This window comes from Lynx canadensis, chromosome A2 (assembly GCF_007474595.2).
Source record: "Lynx canadensis isolate LIC74 chromosome A2, mLynCan4.pri.v2, whole genome shotgun sequence".
NCBI classification, from domain to species: domain Eukaryota; kingdom Metazoa; phylum Chordata; class Mammalia; order Carnivora; family Felidae; genus Lynx; species Lynx canadensis.
In genome coordinates, this window is record NC_044304.2 from 92310414 (window position 1) to 92325763 (window position 15350).

Below are 15350 nucleotides of genomic sequence, written 5' to 3' on the forward strand. Positions count from 1 at the left end.
TCAGATTCTATGTCTCCCTCTCTCTCTGCCCCTCTCCTGCTCATTCTCTCTCTCTCTCTCTCTCTCTCTCTCAAAAATAAATAAACATTAAAGAAAATTTTAATGGACGAGGGGCAAGAGTATGAGCAATTAAAATGAAATGTATGAATGTCAGCTACATGTTCAAGACTATAGAATACTTGAGGTGTATTACTACAGCAAATCAATTTTTCGGTATGTCAAGGTCCTCCCTAATGCTCAGATAATTACAGATGTTTGATAACCTATTAGAAATTGTTATCCTGAAATTCTTTGTGGCTCTGTTCAGTTCAGTGTAACAAATACAATAAACGGCTTTCTTTTTGTTCAGCACTCTGCTAGAAACTGATGATCCTAAGATGACTAAAACATTTTATCTGCCCTTAAGAGGTAAATTTATTTGTTAGGAACAAGGCACACACACACAAAAGAAAGATAACTATGATGATAATTAGAGTAAATGTCATTTAGCACCCACAGTTTGCCGCACTAAGTGCAGCAAATCTTGACTTTGGGAGAGCTAAGGTAGAAATTACCAGCGGGGTACGTTTGCTCCCCTCGTCACTTGTCATGGTAGGCTGTCTAATAGTTTATGCTGGATGAAAAGCATCAGTAAACACACTTCTAGGGGGGTAGATAGGGAGTTCTGGGTTTAAATAGCACATCATAAATCCCACTGTTTTTCTCTTAAAACAACCAAATCCAGGTAACAACACATCCCCAGAAATAAGGAAACTCTTTCCCAGTTTAGCTGTAAATTAATTCTGTCCTGAACAGAAAGACTGGTGATAATGATGAAAATGCAAGGGAAGAAGCTTTGGCTGGGGGGAACTTAGGGGAAAGATAATGAGGAACCACAGATGAACACACATAGTGAAATAACAGGAGAGATGTTTTCCTAGTGCTCTCTCTGCCTGGGCGACTGGTAGATGTGAATGCCAATAATACAATAACGTTAGTTACTATGAAGCACTTACTGTAAGCCAGTAATTGTGTTAAGCACTTCACATATATAACCTTTAATGACATAACAATCCTGTGAAATGACAGTGATCCCTCATTTATAGGTGAGAAGACTGAGGCTTAGGGAGAATAAGCCATTTATCAAAGTTTACATAAAGAGAAAATAGTAAAGCTCTATCAGCCTATCTCCAAAATCAGTGATCATGATTTTACAGTGTGGTCTACAGGGGTAGGTAAGTAGAGGTCTTTGTTTTTATTTAGGACCAAATGCACAAAGGGATCTGGTTGGTAATTCTAAAGTACAGTGTTCTGGGTTTTGATAACTTCAAGGTCCTTGAAGAAAATATGGGAAGCAGTCTCATCTCAGAAAGACTTGCTCTCATTTAAGCATCCTTCTTCTCTTTGTCCACATTTGTAGGCAATCCAGGACTGGTTGGGTAGTGTTGTGTTTTTTATTGCTCCCATGACCAATATTTGGCATCATGATTGACTTTCATTCTTCTCAAGAAGAAAACTCTAGAGACAAGATTGCCTAGTTCTTTCCAGCTGTACTTAATTCTGGCTTGTCACTATGACAAATATCAGGAAAATGACGTGGCTTCCTTCTTAATCTCTTAAGCTTAAGGGGGTGTCTAACAACAGGCCTGATTCTGGTGATGAGCTGGCTGTCACATCTGTGATGGCAGCCACGAGAAGAGCTAAATAGAGGTTTAACAACTTAATGGTATACTAATAAGATCATTGTAAACAGGAGCAGTCCATTTCCTGAAGTGGTCATATGAACATATTCTGCTGTATCATATATATATATAGATATCAATATGAATATATCTGTATGATGCACAGTATGTATATACACACACAAGCTACAGAACCACCCCTTTTGTAAATACAGAAATAGAAATTATCAAAATAAATTGTACTTTTTTGCTATTCTCCTTAATCCTTTTTTCAAAGAAACCAATTTATACATCGATAAATCTCTAGTTTTTGAGTTTCACTAAAAAAAATCCTAATAGTCTTACTTAACCAGTATTGGATATAATTACACATTCTTGAGTGTTTCATTAAAGAAGGAAGAAACCTGACTCTAGTTTTCGCTTAAAATTTTTTTTAAATTAAAACATAAAATTTAAAACTTGGGCACACTGTTTTTTTGAATGCTTAGAGAGTAAGTTTTTGCTATTTCTAGAGTAATGAGTGATCCTACACTTCCTGCCTCTAGGTCTTGACATGTTTGTTACAGAACAGAGTGAGTAAATTACAACAATCAGTATTTTGTGTCTGCCTCCTTTGCTCCGAAGTGACTGCAACTGCTAATTTTAGAGCACTGTGCTGAAATTCCAATAATCTAAGGTAATTTAAAATGAGCATCCTATAATGTTTATGAGAGAACAAAATGTATTTTATAAGAGATATTTTTCTTTGGTTATTATTTCAAAATTAGTTTGTTTCTGTGCTAACAACAACAACAACAACAACAACAACAAAAGACTCAAGTAACATATTGGTATTCTGGTTCCATGAAAAGTTAAATAGGTTTTGTTGAAGAAAATAGATTTTATAAGAAGGGATTGAAAAATTTGGGGCAATGCATATTGCATAAACCTCTATGGTCGTTTATAGTATACCACTTTGCCTTATGAATATCTGAAAGGGCAGTGTCGTATATTGGGTTTTCTAAAAATAGTCAACTCTAAATCTGTTTTCAAGAGGATTCCATGGTCATGGAATACCCTTTGGGGGAATATTAGATTAAACAGTCTTAAAACTTCTGGGAAGTGAAGCTAATGCCAGTTTTGTATTAATACCAGTCTCCAGTCAAAGCACAAAGTAATTCTGACCCAGATTGATACGCTTCTGTTTTATTAATAATCTTTACTCGCCTTACAAATAATTTTTAGAACTTGTTCATGTCTGAAAACAAGAATATTAGTCAAGGGTATATCATTAGTTATTATCAAAAACATATCAAAATTTTATATGCCATTGTTGGAATTTAAAGGCTTTTATTTTCAGGCTTTTTACTTCTTAAAAAAATAAGTTCGATTTTCTTTTGGTGACACTATGGTTTCTGGAACCCATAGAGGCCCAGCTGTTCATCTCCTTCTACAGGTTCCAAGGCCATGGGTTCTTTATTCACTGAGATTTGAGACTAAATCTTTTGTCTCTTCTGTAAATTATACACTGTGTGATCCCACACGAAGACCTGTAGGTTGTTAAAGCACCATTAGTATACTGAGATAGTGACAAGATAAATAGATCTTACCTAAATAGCTTTACCTTTTATAACTCACATCTCTCTCAAGAAAATGATATCTTCTCTACCTACCTCACAAGAATGTCAGAAAATAAAAATGAAAGGAACGCATTGCGTGTGAAAATGTTTTGTACATTGCAAAGCAGCCTACAAAGACAAGAAACTTCAATAATGATAATGATCATAATTCCCAATTGTACGTGATGGATTCTGAAAAGTAGAGCAGCTTATAAGTTAACCAGAGACAAAACCATCTCTGGCTCAAATATATATTGTGTCAAGGCAAATGTTTACTTCAAAACATTATTCATGTTGGGAAAACACTAGAAGAGATAAGTAAATATTGATATTGATTTTCAGGAGCTTTCTAAAAATTCAGAAATGAACTCTTCAAGAAACTATGAGAGTAAAAATAATTGAATGGTGATTTTTTTTTCCTTTTGGTCTTGGGTTTATTTTTTTGGACTATTTTTCTCCTTACACATTGGAGGAACACAATTCCCATAACAGTTTTTTTTTTCTTCCCCAAGTTATTGTATTGTTCAAGGTAGAGTTATTTTGAGTGGAAGTCTCTGAGGCATTGAAGAGAAAATACTGAAAGTGTCTCAATGATCAGAATATTTCCTTCTTGGGAAAGTTATATAGTACTTTTAAAAGTACAGGTCAGAATGTGTCTTTGCACTCAATTTTGATTTTTGTGTAACTCCCAGATATTTCTACAGCAACTAGATATCCAAGGAAGTAGTTAGAAAGAAATGTAAACCCAGCTAACATGTAGTTCTTTTTGGTGCCAAAGAAAAGCCATAGTGTTATACTCCTGAATAACATACTTTTTGATTCACACAAATCACCTACTTTACGTGGTTAAATCATATATGTTTTAATTTTATTTAATATATTTTTAAGAAAAAAATATGTAATTGTATTTTTTGATTATAAATTCAAGTTAAAGATAAAAAAATCATTAAAGTCCATTTTTATTTTAACTACAAACATTTGTAATTACTATGGTGATGTAAAACCTTTAGGAATTTTTTCTACCCCATGCAATCAGTTTTTCCGTAGGAAAATGGGATCAGACTATGCATAAGTTTTCATAACTTTTGGCACTTAAATATTTTTGTGGGCATTTTTGTGGACATCATAATTACACATTGTAGTTTTTAGTATTTTCATAGTATTGCATTGTAATGAATATTATAATTTTTAACTAATTCTAGTTGTTAGGCATTTAAGTTCTTTTTTCCTAAAGAGTACTTTGATGAACGTTGCCAAACTAACATTTTTATACATTATTGTAAATGTATATACACAGTTATTTTCATTATTACATTATTGTAAATGTATATACACAGTTATCATCAAGCCCTAAGATGAGTAATTGTTTTAGCCAAAATTTAGCACTTGTAAAAATTGACACATATTGCTAGATCCCCTTTGCGAAAATGTAGCAATTTTCTCTGCAACCTAAGTGTATGGAAATGCCCTTTTGCTCATCTGTATATCATTATGAATGTGTTAACAGAGATCTTTTCTCCTTTCCCAGTCTGATACATAAAAAACTGTTGTTTATTTCAGTCTGAATTTATGTTATTAATAATGAGGTCAACCATCTTTTCATGTATTTATTGGCCATTTCTTTTCCCTTGTGTAGAATATGTTAACGCCCCCCTCCATTTTCATAGACTTTGTTCATATTTTTCGAATGGTTATTAACATTTTGTAATTAAAGATACTTTTTCACTATCTTTATTTTCTACTAAATACTAAAATACCTGTGTTTTCTGCTAAATAACTAAATTGTCTTTGCATCTGATGCATCATTAAAAAGCACCCATTAATTCTGAAACTAACTTTCTTGCTAGGAGTAGTAGGAGTAAGATTGTTGCCTTCCAAAGAGGGTCTGAGGCACAGAAATGAGAGCTTCATAATCGTGTCTTATCTGTGGTTCTTAAGTGGTTGCTGCCCAGTGAGAGCAGCTGTGCCCACATTTGGCCAAGTGTTTGTGAGCGAGGTCCGAGCCCTCCTTGCAGCAAACTTTAGTGTAGTGCCCATCTATAGCTGATTTTTGGACACTCTGCACCCCCATTTCTTCCAGGGGCAGGCTTAGGAATCTTCATTTAATCTCTAGGTGTTTCTTTCTTTTTCTTAGCTTTATTTAAATGTTTATTTATTTTTGAGGGGGCGGAGGGTAGGGAGGGAGGGAAAAGGAATGAGGCAGGGGCAGAGAGAGAGAGAGACAGAGACAGAATCTGAGGCAGGCTCCAGGTTCTGAGCCGTCAACACAGATCCTGATGTGGGGCTTAAATTCAAAAACCATGAGATTATGACCTGATCCACTGTCAGGCACTTAACCAACTGAGCCACCCAGGTGCCTCTATTTCTAGGTGTTTCTTACACATGCTGAAGTTTGAGAATGCGTGCTTTTGTTAATATTTGAATATTAGTCCCCACGTATATTGAAGACAGTACTATCAAAAGAGACCTTTGGAAAGCTGTTTTGTTTGTTTGCTGTTTGGTTTTTAATCTTCAGTGCTGCTTCCTTTATACTTGAAGCTTTATAGAGACACTGTCTTACATATTCAAAACTTGAAGTTCAAGTAACTCAGCAAAGTGATAACTCTTTGTGGGATGAGAACTACACAGCATCGTATTTTCTTGGGTCATTATGACTTCCATTATGTCTGGAGTTAAAATTAATACTCAATTTTTAAAAATTCCATTGGCTTGCACATTGGACATAATTATCTACCTCAGTTACATGACGTTAGGGCCTTTACCCTTATTTTAACGTTGTTATTGCCTATTTATCATTTATTAAAAATGACCACAAATCATTTGAGAAACAGGAAGGGAATGGAAATAAATATGCTGTACTCAAGAAAACCAATGTAACAGAATGTTCTCAGAAACAGAGCACAAACATATCTTTTCTTTCTAGTTGGATTTGAGGTCTCCAATGTGGAGACTAATATAGTAGAGGCCAGACTCTTCTCTATGTGATAATTAACACTTTCTGAGTGCTTGTTATAAGCTAGGAACTGTGCTAAGACATTGATATTTATTATACCCCCATATTATTTGATGAGGTTAAACACTACCACCAGTTAGTGTCACCATTCACAGATTAGGGTAGCAGGCATGGAGAATTTCAGTAACTTCCTCCTGATTATTTGGCAGGTTGGTGGCAGAGCCAGGATTTGAGCCCAGGTCTGTCACCTCCAGGACATGTGCTCCTCTCCTCCTCCTCCTTCTTCTTCTTTTTAAAATTTAAACAAATTTTAATTACACGAAGGTTGTCACATAATTGGATATTTAGCTACTTTCCACACAATTATTCTTGCTTTCCACAGAGAGGCTGCTTCTTAACTTTTCATCTGGAGATGGCAAGCACTAAAACCCCAATTTTAACAGAATAGTCGTAAAAATGCCCCAGTGATTTATGTTGAAAGTAGTACGTTGGTACGTGGCTCTTGCATTCAGTACAGGAATGTACAAATGTCTTTTTATTTAAAGACACAAAATAAGTTGTCTGTAGGCATGTAATACGGTGACCGCAGTAAACCATTAAATGTTGTCAGTTGAAACTAGTAACTGATGGTTATAGTGACTTTTTAAAATTTTATTTTAGAGAGCGAATGTGAGAAAATCTTAAGCAGCCTCCACATTCAGTGAAGGATCCCATGACCCTGGGATCCTGACTTGTGCTGAAATCAAAGAGTCTGATGCTCAACTGACTGAGTCACCCAGGCTCTGTATTGTGATTTTCTTAACCACCAGTCAGCCTTTTCCTCAGTCGTTTCCTTCAGCCAATGTCTCTGAAGTTATTGTTGAGGAGCACTGCTTTGACCTTCCTCTCACTGTGCATTTATAATAGTAAAGCGCTATTCTAGGAATTAGAACATGTCACCTCCCATGCCACCCATTCCGCCCATTCCAGGGTCCTTCTCTTAAGGAATTCCAGTGACTACAGCTTCTGCTGTAGTTGACAGAAAGGCCACTCCAGGAGGATCCAATAAAGCAGTTCTTATAAAGTTAGTTGGGTCAGTGATTCCTTTTCCCACCATATCCCAAAAATCTTCAAGCATAGTGTCATGACCAACCTCTGAGGTACTTTGTATAATTTTCTCAGTTATCAGTGATCCTTCAACACCTGCATTCTTAGCAATGGTCATTGTAGGAATATTGAGTGTTCTTTCAATAATTTCTGTACGAACTTTTCGACCTTCATTAGCTGGAGTTATTGAATCAGGCTGGAATGCACCAAAGCAGGCCACAACCCCTCCCAGAACAATGCGTTCTTCAATAGCAGCTTCTATAGCATTGAGGGCATCTCTACCTCTGTCTTTCCTTTCAATCACTTCAACATCACTTGTCCCACCACCCTTCAGCATAGCTGTTCCATCTGAGAGTTTTACCAGATGTTCATTCAACTTTCCCTTTTCATATTCACTAATTGTGATATTAACTGTTCAATATATTTTTGATGACATTTTTCAACTGGACGCTTGTCACCTTTTTCTTTTGAGAGCATGGCATCATCTTTGGTCATGATGGCCTCTCCAAATTTTCTGAAGTTGTAAGGCTGAACATCTTCAAGATTTAGAGTCAGCCCTTCTTCAAACACTGCCACCAGTAGCAATAGCCATGTCTTTAAGCTGTTTCTTTCTCTTGTCTCCAAAACCTGGAACTTTGACTGCTATAACCTGAAGACCAACTTTTAGCTAATTTCAGAATGAGTATACTCAGATCTTCTCCATCAGCATCTTCAGCAATTATGACTAAGGGCTTATGGTGAGCATTGGCAATTTCAAGAAAAGGTGCAAAGGACCGGACACTAGAAATTTTCCTTTCACTCAATAAAATGTATGCATCTTAGAATTCACATTCTGACCTTTTGATGTATTAATAAAGTATGGAGAAATATAACCTCGATCAAACTTCATGCCTTCAGTAAACCATACTAGGTACGTTATATCTTGAGAAGTTATGAAATCAGTTCCAGTGGAATTAGTATCTGATTCTCACCGAGAGGTCAAAATCCAAAAGATTAACTGGAATGGTATACCTGCCTATAGAGTAAAGAGACTGGAGTTGCATCTCATTGGAAAAGAGGGGCCCTTTATTCTGGGTGGCTCCCTGAGCGATTCATGTTAGAACGCTGTGGCCCATCTGCCATTCTGAAGGGGCATGTCCCTGGAGGATGACCTCAACCACAAGTGACCCAGGAGGGGAACCAGCAGTCCAGGTGGAGCAAAGCAGCCTACTGGAGGAAGAGAGACTACACACCTACCCTGGAGAATACTCTGATGCAGCTTATGACTGCACCAGCCATGTAAGGCTTTGCTGTTCTTCATGAAGCTTCTCTTCAAAAATACCACTTTGAGGAAGGAAAGAAGTGAAGTGAATAACAGAGAAGCAGCATCTTCATTGACAGTTTTACCAGACTGGGACTGGCCCAAGCTGGGGAGAGGGAAAAAACAAACAAACAAACAAACAAAACCAACCAAACAACAGCAACACCAAAAACTTTAAACACTGAATATTTTCAATAAGACAGAAGTGGAGGGGCACCTGGGTGGCTTAGTCAGTTAAACATCTGACTCTTGATTTCAGCTGAAGTCATGATCTCACAGTTCATGGGTTCAAGCCCCAGGTCAGGCTCTGTGCTGACAGTGCAGAGCCTGCTTGGGATTCTCTCTCTCCTTCTCTCGCTGCCCCTCCTCTCCTCAAAAATAAATAAATAAACATTTTAAAATAAATGAATAAAGAAAACTAAAACCAAAAGGAATATTTTATTCTTTTTTTCTTTATTTATTTATTCTAGGTTCCCCTGACATAGTTCAACAACTATAACTGAGTACCCCTAATATTGTCACAGTTAGAATGTATATGTTTTTCGAGGCCCTTAAAAAACACTGATGTTAAAAATTGTGATCTCGATCTCGCGGTCCGTGAGTTCGAGCCCCGCGTCGGGCTCTGGGCTGATGGCTCAGAGCCTGGAGCCTGCTTCCGATTCTGTATCTCCCTCTCTCTCTGCGCCTCCCCCGTTCATGCTCTGTCTCTCTCTGTCCCAAAAATAAATAAACGTTGAAAAAAAATTAAAAAAAAAATTGTGATCTTCACAATTTGTCACAGGAAAAGATAGTCACCTATTTCACTGACCCATGAAACAGGATTAAAATTTCCTCAAAGTATCTAAGGTATAATTAGGTAATATCTGTGAAAAGTGTGTAGCCCACTGCTTGGCACAGTAGCACTCAAAAACGTTTGTCTTTTCCTTCAGGAAATTGGGTATTTTATTACCAGAGGACAAAATGAAAGAAATTTTGTTGTGCCAGTTTCCTGTATTTTAGGAACTTAGGGATTAAGCTTTATGAATTCCTTTTAGGAGCCCAAGTATAAAACTCAGATATATTGTACAGTTTGAGGAACTGTTCTATCAACTACTTGTCATCTGAGTTGAAGCATAAGAGAACATTTTATAAATTTCCCCTCCTTTGGACTGTTAGGAACCTGGTGGGGAAGCCAGAAGTGGTATGGCTTTGGAATGCTACCTGCCCTCCTTAGAAAGGATAAAGGCAAGTTCACCTCTCTGTGAAGATGTTTGATTGGAGGGAACATAGAACTGAAATTGACTTTGTGTTGCACTTTGTACAGAGAATTACATTTTAAAAGCCCAATATCTAAGTCGGCTTTGTTCTAATTTCAAAGATAATCAAAATATCTTCAACACTGTGGGAGGTCTCTCAGTAAACATGGATTTATATTTAGCACAATTTATTTGAGAATCAGAAAGGCTGCCAAAATAGTCCAAACATTAAATTATTTCCATTTTGGAGGGGTATTACTGAGAAGTAATAAAATATTGCCAGCCTGGATAGGCAGCTCATCATCGCTAGTAAGATGAAAAGACCAATTATGCCTCACATGGACAAATGTTGATTAAAGAGTGGACTTCATAACCGCCTGGCCATGTTAGAGGCTATAATCACAGAGGAGGGGGAAGGAAGCACTTAGCAAAACACCAAAAGCTGCAAGGAGGAGTCATCCAATGAAAGAGGAAAGATCGAAATTTTAAAGAAAATGTCAGAGGAAATTGCCTGGTGGTAAGAGCTCTACTTATGTATGACTCTTAAGGAAATTGTCTTCTTAGAAAATTATAAGTTCTCAAAATGCCTTAAATAAAAAAAAAATGGATCTATCTAAGGATTGTGCGGATCCCCAAACTTGGTATTCTCAAACTTTAGAAAAATTGTTTTTATCTGTCACAGCTCCTCATTCTTCTGAGGACGACTCAGGAATTGTGTGAGTTTGGGTTAGAAGAGGGGTTCCAGAGAGACACTAAGCTTGCTTTCCATTCAAGCCTGGTAACATGACCTATCAAATACTTACTGAGTATTTTTGTATGTGAATAATTGCCTGCAATTCAAATGAGGTAGCATATATAAAATGTAGGAAACAGCACTATACAGGCAAAGCAATATTATGCAGAAGATTACAATATGTAACAATCTCTGTGTCTTGATTGAGAACCCACCCCAATGACTCAGTACTGTGCTGTGCATAGGAAAGATAGAGTTGTGGCTTTCAAGGTCCTAGAAGGCTACTAAGGGCAAACAACATGGGTGAAAAAATTTTAAAATAATATGATGCAGTGTGTATTTAAGTGCCACATTACGTAACACAGGATTGTTAGAGTTCAGAAAAAGAATGAATGCAGTGAGAACTGGAAGCATTTTCTGGGAAAAGGGGGACCTGAAGTGGGACTCGAATAATGCGTAAGATAGGGGAACTCTAGAGTTGAAAGGGAAGAAATTCCAAAAAAGAGAAATAGCAGCCCACAGGTTCCAGGGAGGGAATGGCAAAGAGATTGAATCAGGGAACCATTGAGGCATAGGCCAGGAACACAGGCTCTGGATCCAGGTTTACTAGATTTGAGTCCCAGGTCCCCCCCCCCCCCACTTCCTGGTGTAACCTTGGCATCATGTGATCATTTTGTGCCACACTTCTGTTGTTAGTAAAATGAAGGCAACCATCATATCTATTTTAACGGAATATTTTGAGAATTAATGGGTTGACGTACGTCAAGCACTTACACTAAGACCCGATATCTAGGAAGTACTGAACAAATGTTAGCTACTATCACTATTATTGTGTTGTTGTATACTCTTTTAAAAAAAATATTTATTTTGAGAGAGAGTGCATGAGTGGAGGAGGGGCAGAGAGACAAGATCCCAAGCAGGCTTCCTGCTGTCGCGCAGAGCCCCACATGGGGCTTAATCTCATGACCAGTGTGATCATGATCTGAGCCAAAATCAGATGCTTAACCGCTTAACTTACTGAGCCACCCAGGGGCCCTTATTGTTGTCCACTCTTAAAAGATGTGATTTTCATGGCTGGAATGAAGCCAGATTTTGCAACAACAGCAACTACTACTTGTTACAGATAGTGTGATGGACATTGTGCTCCACACTTTGCCTACATTGTCTCTTATTCCTAACAACCACCCCCTGGAGAGGGGGAGAGGGAAGGATTATTTCTCTTACTTCTCAGCTGAAGGAGCTGAGAATTAAAGAAGCAATTTTCTGGAGAGTCCTGCAGCTGGTAACGAACAGTCAGCAATTGGAAGTGCAATCTTTTGGCCATCACCCCAGTGTTTTAAACTGCTCCATTACAGTGCTTTAAATGATAGAGGGTCCTGAGATTGAGGCAAAAGTCGGACACAAGTTTACTAGATGTGTTCAAAGTAGAAATGGGTTCAGGTTCAGGAAAAACAGCCTGGTGGTAGCTGGTGGCAGCCGGAATACTCTAGGAGAGGTGAGGTGAATAAACTAAGATGGCAGCCCTGAGACCTGAGAAGAACCAGTGCTATAGATTCACTCGGCAGGAGGAAAAAAAAAATGGATGAGACTATCCTGGGCCCTGAAAGTGAGAGATGGTAAGCTTGAGTCTTGGTGATGGGGCCCCAATGACTGAGAATGGTAGCTCCCGGAGGGCTGACTTGCTGAGAGGGTGCAAGAGGGACCTCAGCTCCTTGCACATAAGGCCAGGCATGGCGGAGAGAGTGTGCTGTTTATCTCTGTATGTTTTACAATGTTAGCTGGGCCCATCTTCCATTGCCTTCGTGCGACTGGAAATTAGCTTTCCTGTACCGCTGTGTTGCATTTCACTTGTCCCTTGGGAGCTCTTGCTCACATTTTCAAAGCTGCTTGCTGTATAGAAGTCATTTAAGGAAGGACAAATTAGTGCTGGAAGACAATAGTTACGCCTAATGCAGTTAAGAGTTCTGTTTTGTAGCCTCCGACCCTTTACAAGCAAGGAGTAGAAATAAACATCATGGCTAATGCACTTCGGCAATATAAAAGGTTTCTACATGGAAAATGCTGCTAACAGTAAACAGCTTATATAAAGCAAAGATAAATCATAATGGAGTGGTAATTTGAGTTGTATTGTACATCTCCTCAGGGAACTCCTAGACTCTAAAGACACCATCTCATTACTACCTGGAGTACCTCTGAGAAACATACAAAAAGCATCATTTTCTCCCAATTTTTTGTGTAAGGACCTAAGTCACAGGGAATTAATGTGACTTGCCGTTATATGGAAATGGATTTCTCATTTTCATGGAAAGGATCGTTTCAGTGAATTGGCCTATTTTCTCATGAAATTAGTCACTCAACCTGAGCGGGGGGCAGGTGGGGGGGGAGCTAAATAAAATCCCCCTGGAAAACAAGCAAACAAAATACCCTTTAACATATTTCAGTACCTATGTGGACTTGTTTGAACTTAACAAATGCAACTAGAACCAGAATATATTTGATTGACTTTATCCATTAGAGTAACACACCACGTGTTTATGTGAAAGATTTTGATGGGAAAGATGACAGTTTTAGGAGAAAATGTAGGAAAGCTGCAGCTTCCAGGCAAATGTGTGACAGAGTGGGAACCGAGCTGCCCTTTTCTGCCCTCTGCTGTCTCAGGCCAACCTTAATGACAAATGGTCCTGCTCACCAGAGCATGATCTCTGCACCCAGAAATGATGAATCAAGAATGATCGATTACTTTCTTAGGACTTCAAAGGAAATTGCGACAGAGCCCACTAAGTCTGGGAGGCATTCTGCCCAGTAGAGCACCCACCATGACTGCACATCTAGAGAGTCTGACCTAAGTGCTTCTCTGCACACCTTTCCCATAATCCTCCCTATCTCCAACTCCCTGCCTTGTCTCGGGTGTATGGATTCAGAAATCACTCAAGTTGGAGCAAAGTTCTGGAAGATTCTAATGCCTGTCTTCTTCAGTGATCTTTTTGCGTAAGGCTGCATAGAACAACTTAGCTCAGTGTGTCTGATCTTTACTCCAAGATGTAATATACCACATTTTTATTGCTCTTAATTGTAGGATTGCTAAACATCCTATTCTCCTGGTAGTTCACTTTCAAAGGAAAATGTGTTTTGTAACTACTGAGCATGTCCTTTATGGACACAGATTTCTGGCCAATGGTTAAGATTTGTTATATTTAAACAGCTGCATTTTCCTAACCTTATTTCTTTAGATATGTATTTCAGAGGTAGGAAAAGGATATTTGGATTATAAATCCTACATTACGGTCTGTTAAATCATCCAACATGAACCCTTGTTTTCAGCTATAGAGTGATTAGGAAACACTGATTATATTTGATAATTAAAAAACTGCTAAAATAAATGAGGATTGAATTACAAGTATTCATCACCATTCTTTTTTATGCCTGACCTCCAATAGAAATCTATACATGTTAATCCCCAGGGCGCATTTTTCTGACTTGAAAAATATGTGAAAGTTGGGCATTCTGGTGCATATTGATGTGAGGTATGGAGCCATGTAAAAACCAAGAAAGTAACTGAGGTATTTGCTGATCTTGGATATTTTCCAAATATTGCATAAAGGTGTCTGTGCAACCTGTGTCTAAGTGAGCAGTCTACTCCTCCTCAGCACCTCTTGATAGTTCTTCTGTCTGTATCATAGTTTAATTTGATTTGCCACATTTTTACTTTATTTAGTTTTTTAAATTTATTTTTCAATTTAAATCCAAGTTCGTTAACATGTAGTGCAATAATCATTTCAGGAATAGAACTGAGTGATTCATCACTTATGTATAACACCCGGTGCCCATCCCAACAAGTGCCCTCCTTAATGCCCATTGCCCATCTAGCCCATTCCCCATTTTCACTTTAAAACCTTTTAATTAGCATTTGCTTTAGCTCCTTTAGCTATTTCCTAACAGAACTCATATCACAAAGGTCTTTGTTAGTTATAAATTCTTTTACTCTGTAAGTCATTAGATATGTAGATATTCTTACGTCTTTCTTATACATTCCATAAAAAATATACTCCATATGATGCAGAGAGATGGTATTAAGATGAAGGTTTTTTATTAGCTCATGTCATTTTACTCTCAGTACCAAACTTGATATTTTAAGATATATTTTAGTTGTGAGAAAAGGTATCATGTATGTCCTGTCTACTTTTGACATCTTTCCACATATTTTTGTCTGACAGGAAATATAAATGTGCTTCTCACTAGCTTAGATGTGTTTACCAAAAGGCAGATGACAAAATTAGTCATTTTTATATGTTCTAAACACATTGAAACTGCATAAATGAACAGAATATGAAGCTCTCATTTGGCTTACTATTCTTTATTGATCATATCACAGTAAAAAAAAACCCTGAGAAATATCAAGTGCATTTTTGTCTTAGAATTATTTTTAACCTTGAAAAATAGTTCAAAATTTATGAGCTTTGAACTTGCTTTTGGAATGTACAAAGGCCCCAATTTCTCCACATCCTCACCAACACTTGTTAGTTTCTTGTCTCTTTCTTTCTTTCTTTCTTTCTTTCTTTCTTTCTTTCTTTCTTTCTTTCTTCTCCTTGTTCTTTCTTTTTTCTTTTTGAATAATATCTATCCTAATGAGAATGAAATTTTTCTTTGCTTTTGAAATTAAACATTTTATGGGAGTTCTGCAAGAACATTTTCCTACAAATTTCAACACAGTGAGTATATGTCATTTTCTTCCCATTATTCCAACATGAGCTGGTATAAATTGCTTTAAATCATTTCTGGTATAG

At 37.5% G+C, this 15350-nt stretch overlaps 1 protein-coding gene and 1 pseudogene across 1 annotated transcript in view; one reads left to right on the forward strand and one right to left on the reverse strand.

The window, feature by feature from the left end:
* ZNF804B (zinc finger protein 804B) overlaps nt 1-15350 on the forward strand; it is a 511823-nt gene that overhangs the window by 335808 nt on the left and 160665 nt on the right. The window lies entirely within an intron of this gene.
* Nucleotides 7138-11890, reverse strand: LOC115527318 (annotated as a pseudogene).